This window comes from Phascolarctos cinereus, unplaced genomic scaffold (assembly GCF_003287225.1).
Source record: "Phascolarctos cinereus isolate Bilbo 61053 unplaced genomic scaffold, phaCin_HiC Scaffold_2;HRSCAF=192, whole genome shotgun sequence".
Taxonomy (NCBI): domain Eukaryota; kingdom Metazoa; phylum Chordata; class Mammalia; order Diprotodontia; family Phascolarctidae; genus Phascolarctos; species Phascolarctos cinereus.
In genome coordinates this window covers 118,304,271-118,312,912 of record NW_027555625.1, presented here as the reverse complement: position 1 = coordinate 118,312,912, position 8,642 = coordinate 118,304,271, and positions in this window count along the sequence as shown.

Below are 8,642 nucleotides of genomic sequence, written 5' to 3'. Positions count from 1 at the left end.
TATTTGTGTTTTCTTTCACAGCATAACTTACATGGAAATATGTTTTGTATGACTACACGTGTATAACCTATGTAAAATTGCTTGCCTTCTCAATGAGGAGGGAAGAGGAAGGAGAAAGGGAAGAACAGAATTTGGAGCTCAAAATCTGAAAAAAAGAATGTTAAAATTGTTTTACATGTAATTGGGGAAAAATAAAATGTTAAATAAAAAAAGAAAAATAGCATGTGAGGTTTTGTCAAATGCTTTGCTAAAAAACTAGGCAAACTATATCTAAAGCATTCCACCGATTCTCAGAGCTTTCAAAAAAAGCAAATGAGGTTAATCTGGCATAGTCTGTTCTTAATGAAGATTGAATGAGATAATGTATGGACAATGCTTCAAAAACTTTGAGTGGGCTATTATTATTGTAGATATTTTTGCTAATGAAACTTTGCTCCTTCTTTGTGTTTCTCATATCCTTTTCTGGATGGTCACTGCCCAACCAGTATATTTACAGAGGAAGAAAATGAGGTCTTGAAAGAGGAAATGACTTACCCATAGTCAAAAAACTAAGAAGATGATGAGCGAGGTTGAAGCTAGGTCTCTTGGTTCCATCTGGTCTGGTGCTTTTTTTCCTCTACGAGGTTTGTGTGAGGGATTCTTTTTGACCAACTGGGAAAGCCTATGAACCCGAATACGTTTTAAAATAAAATAGGATTACATAGAATTACAAAGGAAACCAATTATACTGAAATGCAGTTATCAATATGTTAACTAAGAACCCTAGTCCTACTGCCTTTGTTGATAGGGACAAAAACCCACCAAGCTAGATACTATATAGAGTTGCTACCACATGGGAAGAAGAAGAAAAGTAAAGATTCCCAGACAATCAAAAGTCACAAAATCCAATAGGGAAGTCAGCCACAAAATGAATTGTCTCTCATAACTCATATGTACAAATACACAATGTATGCAATGTTTGATTAATAAACAAGGTGCCCTGGCTGCCCCACAGGACGATTATAGGGACCGAATGAGATAAAAAGTAAATGGAAGCTTATTGAAAATTATAAGGTACTTTAAACTTCTAAGTTTGCTCAGGGAAGAATGGTTAGGATGGTGAGGTATCTGGGAGTCAAGTCACAGAAAGGATGGTTGAAGAAACTGGGGATATTTATCTTTGAAAAGAAGAATTTTGGGGGGAGCTAGGTGACACAGTGGATAGAGTACCGGCCCTGGAGTCAGGAGGACCTGAGTTCAAATTTGGACTCAGACACATAACACTCACTAGCTGTGTGACTCTGGGCAAGTCACTTAACCCCAATTGCCTCATCAAAAAAAGAAGAACTTTTGATGGAGGGAGAGGATGTTAACTGTATTCAAATATCTGAAAGATTGTCATATGGAAGTGGAGTAGAATTAGAACCAATGGTTGGGAGTTACAGGGAAACAGCTCTTTGTACAATTGGAATGTGCTGCCCAGTGAGAGATACTGGGCTCCCCATTGAATTTGTTCAAGGAAAATTTTGATACTGAATACTTAAAAATGTTTGACCAATTGACTGGAATAATATGGAGCAAAGGTGTCAGCATCTTTATTGTTGTTGCTATTGTAACAGTCCTATCTGACTCTTAATGACCCTATTTGGGGTCTTCTTGGCAGAGATACTGGAGTGGTTTTGTTATTTCCTTCTCCAGCTCATTTTACAGATGAGGAAACTGAGGTGAACAGGGTTAAGTGACCTGCCCAGTGACACACTGCTAGTAATTTTCTGAGGCCAGTTTTGAATTCAAGAAGATGAGTCTTTCTGACTTCAGGCCCAGAACTCTATCCATTGTACCATCTAGCTGCCCCAAGTTTCTAGAATCAGATGAAAATGTAATTTGGAAATATTTAACAAAATAAATAAAATATGGTAGAATGTGATGTTAATATATGTTTTTCTAAGTCAATGTGTGGCCCTGCAGGATCCTCATGGATGGTAAGTGGCTGTGTTTCTATTGGAGTTCGATACTACTGATATAGAGGAAATTGAGTATAAGGTTAGTCTATATGATTTCCAAAGTCTTTTCAGACTCTAAAATTCTATATTTTGGTACATTGTTAGTTCATAGGACCATAGAATGCAGAGCTGGAAGGAAACTTAGTGATAATCTAGTCAAGATTCCTCATTTTAGATGAAGAAATTGAAGTGAAAAATGGCACATTCAGACATAAAAATATCAACCCAACTGGCCATATTTCCATGGGACTTGTTTGGGAGGCAGCATGGTCTTGTTCCAGGTTCTTAACTTGAGGTTTGTGAACTTAAAAGGAAAGTATTTTGATAATTATATTTTAATATACTTGGTTTCTTTTTTGGGAGGGGAGGAGGGTGAGGCAATCAGGGTTGAGTGACTTGTCCAGGGTCACACAGCTAGTAAGTGTCTGAGGCCATATTTGAACTCAGGTCCCCCTGACTCCAGGGTTGGTGCTCTATCCACTATACCACCTAGTTGCCCCTATAATTTGTTTCCTTTGTAATCCTACGCATTTCATTTTATTCATTTAAAACCATTATTCTGAGAAGGGGCCTGTAGGCTTCCCCAGATGGCTAAAATGTGTCTTTGACACACACCCACACAAAGGTTAAGAATTCCTTCCCTACACACTTTTTTCGCTTTCTTTATTTTACTTGCTTTTCAATCTTTTTTTTGGCAACATGACTAATATAGAAATGTCTTGCATGGCTTCACATGTATAATGGGTATCATACCAATTGCCTTCTCAATGGGTATCAGAGGATCTGGAAAGAGGGAAAGAATTTGGTACTCAAAATTTTAAAAAATGAATGTTAAAAATAAACAAATCAGTACATTAATAATAATAAAAAAAGAATTTCTGCTCTAGCAGAAATAGATTGGATTAGGAGTCAAGAGACCTGGCTTTTACTCCTGATTAACTTCGTGGACCTTGGGCAAATGATTTAAACTCCACATGTCTCCTTTATCAAATGTATTAATGCCTGCTCTTCCTACTTCATAGGAATTTGGTGGGTCTCAAATGAGATACTGCAGGCTAAAGTATAATAGAAAGCAAAATATCCCTTCTCTACCCCTGACCCCTCCTTCTCTCCCTCCCTAAGGCCTCAAACATGAGACCTAGTAATGAATGAGTTTTGAAGATCACCAGAGCTAAGTTCAAGACCCATTATTAAGTCAGAAAGAAACAAGAGAATGCTCCCTTGCCATGCACAGTCTCTTTGGTGAGGAAGAAGTAGGAAAATTCTTTACATTGTTTCACATGATTAGAACTTGCATCCAAATGAGCATCAACCTGCTGCTGAGATTGTGTGACACATGAGACATCTTCCTCATCAACATCTTGGATACTTGATTTACGCATCTTCCACAAATATCTGGGCCTAAGGAATCTATGAACATTCTTTCCAATCCATCTCATCTGTTCCTAAAGAAGGCATCTACAATGGTATTGAAGAGCCAAGGCATGGTTTCTATTCCACGTTGCTGATTGTGGAGAAGTCAAGCTATTCCCTTTCCTGAAAATATTTCTACTTTTACTGTCTTGTGGTTTTTATCACCTCCTCATCTTGTTCCTAAAGGATTCCCACTAACTGGACTACAGGGAGAAATGTATTTGAGTGCCATGAGCCATTCCATCATCCTTTGCTCTGAGGTAATTAGAAAAGTTCAAAGTCAGTCCTGGAATTAGCAGCATCTAGCACAGTTCTTAGAACATAGTATATGACTAACAAATGATTTTTGAATTGAATTGAACTCAATTATCACATTCCATTCCTTCCCTTCTTGGACACTGGCTCAGATGGGACCTGTTTTAAAATATGTTTATATATTTTGCTTTCATATCACCTTTATTTCTAAATACATTTCTCTCCACCTCTCTAGCCAGTGAGCCGGCTCTGATAACAAAGAAAGAGGAAAAAAGGCAGTTCAGCAAATCTCAACAACACACCAACTGGCAGTGACAATGTATGCAATTATACCCTACCCATAGGCCCCCCACCTCTGCCAAGAAGGGAGGGAAGTGTATTTTCTGAGGAGCTGATTTTTTGATCTACAAGTCTCTCAGACCATTCCTCTTTTTTCTTCTTTATTTTGAAATAGAGGGAGAAAATGCTATAACCCCCCACAATGGAGAGCTGGGCTGATGGGACAGAGTTCTATATTCTCAAGGAAATTTGCTCTAGCATCTTCCACAAATGTGTTGGGCCCTGAAAAATCCATGTGCATTCATCTGCCCCATGATGTACAGCACATGATTAGCCACTGTTTCATGCTGATGAAATAGTCTCTTCTCTTCACAATTTAGATCCTCTTCATAGAGCCTTTTCTGTAAACCTCTCCTTTTTCATTATGTGGTCATAATTATTTCTTTCTGTGGAGTGCATAACCTAACACCTATGTATTCTGGGTGCCAAGGTTTGAAACCATAATAAGCTGAATGCTCACCTTTGAAACCATTATTTCAATCATTAGATGCAGTTTATTTCTCCGGAGAACATTAACATTTGAAAATGTGTCAACTTGAGTAGGAAATTTATCACGATCATGGACCACCTGCCAACTCATTAGAATGCAACATTCAGAATTTCCTGGACTCCTCAGCTAAATCTAACATTTGACATTGGTTTATATTTTTAAGTTGTTTCAGCTCAGTTCCTGGTAAATTACTTGTGAAGGCCAAAGAAATGTGATTTGAAACTGAGATGTTAAAATAGCAAAGCTGCCAGGGAAGGGGCGAAGGAACTCTGAAAAGGCAAATGCTGATGGGAAAAACAGGTCCTTTGGATACAACACCTTTTCAGTTCTGAGATGACCAAAGCAAGGAGAAACTCTCGGCATTTGCTCATCTAACCTGCTATGTTAAGGAGGTTGGAATAGCTAAATGAACTCATCCTGGATTTTAGTTGGGAAGACAAAGAACTGCCTTCCTAATTCTAAAGCACCAAAGAGCCACATTTTCATGGACAGTGCAAAGTGGGGAGCTGAGATCATAGTTTTAACAATTGAACTGAAAAAAATTTATCTGAAGCTAAAATATCCAGTAAGTGGCTGGACTAGAACTTGGGTCTCAAACTCCCCCCCTCTGCTTTGCACTAGGACACATTACTTCATCATTTAACAAGTGAAACCAGAAACCCAAATCTATGGACTAGGCCAGTGTGTCCAAGTCAAGTAGAAAATATCATACAAATTTGATTTGCTACCTTAAGATCTTGCCAGATATACCTCTTTTATGCACATGCATATCTAAGCAAACAGTTTTGAGAGCTTTTTGTTCATTTATATTATTTAGACTTTCTAATCTAAACTCAGTACACTGTTCATTAGACACCAAGCATTCAGTATCTAAAGAATATGAAACTGACTACCTTTGTATTGATTTTGCAGGTTGTCATGGATAGGGCACTGGATTTGGAGTCACGAAGACCTACTGTTCAAATGCCTCCTTAGACCCATACTAATTGTATGACTCTGGGAAAATTTCTTAATGTCTCTTTTCCTCTATTTCCCTCATCTGCCAAATGAAGAAAATTTCCTCTGAGATCCCTTCTAGCTCTAAATGTATGTATGGTCCTAATGTTAATCTAGTCAATTATTTGCCTCTACTATCCTTTCTAACTATTATACTTTGTTAAAAAAAAACTCTTTCATAACTAAATTCCTAGGGAAAAAAACTGTCTAAACTCATAGCCTCCTTTTCTTCTCCTACTCATTTTGCAATTCTTTGCATCTTGATTCTGTCCTTATTACTTAACTAAAATTCTTCTTCTCTCTCTCCCTCTCATTACCAGTAATCTTTTAATTTCTAAATACCTTGTTTCCCCCAATCCTCATTTTTGATCTCGCTGTTAAGTACCCCTTCCTCTTATATTCTGAGTTTCAATGATACTGCTCTTTCGGTTGTCCCCTTGCCTGTTTGATCATTCCTTCTAAATTATCCATGGCCATACTCTTTAACTGTGGGTATACCCCAATGTTCAGATCTTGGACTCTCTTTGCTCTCTGCATTCCTGTGATGACCTCATTAGCTTCCATGAGTTTGACTGTAATATCTACACAGATAGCCCCCAGACCTCTATAGCCAGCCCTCTCATGATCTTCAATTCCATGTTACCAATTGCCTTCTGGGCATTTTGAATGGGATGTCCTGTAGATATTCTAAGCTCAACATGTGCAAAACAGAACTTCTCATAACCTTCTTCTAATTGTTTCTCATAAAGGTATCATATTCCTCACAGTCATGCAAGTTCATAATTCCAGAACCATCTTGAACTTCTCATTATCTCTTACCTTTCATATCCAATCAGTGGCCAAATCTTGCGAATTCTACTACTGCAGTATCTTTCCCATCCATTCTCTTCTGTTCTATGTTGCTACTGCCTCTCTCTCTGTCTCTGTCTCTCTCTTTCTCTCTCTCTCTCTCTCTCTCTCTCTCTCTCTCTCTCTCTCTCTCTCTCTCTCTCTCTCTCTCTCTCCTCCCGCAATTCCTTGCTTTTATCTTGTATGTGTATACACATGTTATTTTCCCCATTGCAAGCAAACTCCTTCAATCAATCAAGAAGCTTTTATTTAGTCCCTACTGCCAGGCTCTGTGACAGGTGCTGGTAATACAAAGACAAAAGTGAAACACAGTCTCTGCCCTCAAGGAGCTTATGTTCTAACAAGAGAGGCATTATATACATATATAGGCATACACACACACACACACACACACACATATGATGGAGGGACTGGCCAATGGAGGCCTAGTCCTTAGTACGTACACAACTTAGTAAGTGGACTTTCTGAAGTGCGTGATGAAGGGGCCCTTACCCTCCCTGGTTAAAGGCATTCACAGATATCCTGTTTTGTTTTGGCCAGGTTTTTAAAAGAACTTTACATGCTAAACAGATAAGGATTTCCTAGAAATAACAGGAGCCATGGAAGTTTATTGAGTGGAAGGGTGACATGACTGGATCTTTACTTTAAAAAAATCACCTTGGTTGTTATGTGGAGAATAGATTGGAGCAGGGAAAGGCTTAAAAATTAAGGCTGGAACGGTTTCATTTTTAGCTTTCTGTCCCCAGGATCTAGTCTACTGCCTGACACGTAAAGGCTTGCTGATTGATTGATTCACAACCATCTTCCTCTCCCCTCAACCCTTTACCCCGCTTCAGGCTCTCCCTTACTTCTCCTCTGGATTGTTGCAAAAGGCTCCTAATTAGACTCTTTGTTTCAAACCTTCCCTTCTCTGAACCATGCCCTGCACTGCTTCTTAAAGTACAGAACAGACTAGATCCCTTTCCTGTTTAATGAACTCTTGAGGTTTCTCTGGGATTAAACACCAACATCTCCCTGGCATTTAATTCCCTTTCCATCCTGGCCTCAATTCCAAGCTTAATATATATTACTTCCCTTCATTCTATGGTTTTATAGAATAGCCTTCTTGCTGGTCCTCTCCCATGACATAACATTCTGTCTCCATGGCTTGGAACAGGTTGCCCCTCATGCCCAGGAGACATTCCTTCCTTAACATTCTCTCTTAGAATTCTTAGCTTCCTTCAAAGCTCAGATGCAAATACTTTCTTCATAAGGCCTTTCATGATATTCCTAAATGCTAGTGATTTCTCAGGGGAAGTGCTTTGTATTGTGTGTGTGTGTGTGTGTATGTGTGTACACATGTACACATGCACATGTATATATATATATATACAAATATACATATATACAAGATGTATACATTTATATACATTTCATATACACATACATTATGTGTATTATAAATACATATATTTATATATACACATGTGTGTATATATATATATATACACATTTTCATAAGCATATGTGTTTGCATCTATGTATACTATCTATATTTATGTATGTGTGTTTGTGTATTTCTTCATCTTTAAAGGCCTAGCATTGGAATTTGAAAGACTGGTTCAAGTTTCAGCTAAGACATTTACTGACTTCTTCAGCTGGGGCAAATCATTTAACCTCTTGCAGCCCCAGGCAAATCTCTAAGACTCCAAATTGAGGAGCAGGTGCTAATTTGCATTGGAGTTCTTTATATCAATGAAATCCCGATGTCTAGTACATAATTTGATAATGTGTATTTATGTGTAGAGCCCTTTGGGGCTACCACACCCAACCTGTACCCAGTGATCGGGACAACCTTAATTTCAAGGTATTTTCAGCTTCTATACCTAAAACATAAACTCCTACCCATATATTTATATTGACTATAGTCAAGTTGGCGCAACCACAATTATTTCAGTCAATACACATTTATTAAATACCTATTATATGTTAGACACTGTGCTAAATATAGTATACAAAAAGAGGTAAAGACAGTCCCTGCCTCCAAGGAGCTCACAATCTAATGGGAGAGAAAACAAGCAAACCTATATGTAAAAAACAAAAATCAACCAACCAAAAAAAGCACAAAAAAAGCCATAGGATAAATGGGAACTAATTAAAGGAGTGAAGACATTAGAATTAAGAGGGATACAGAAAGGCTTGCTGTAGAAGATGAGTTTTTAGTTGGGACTTAAAGGAAGCCAATGAAGCCGGAAGGGAGAGATGAGGAGGGAGGACACCCCAAGCATGGGGGACAGGCAGAGAAATTCCCGGAGCTGAGAGATGGAGTATCTTGTTCA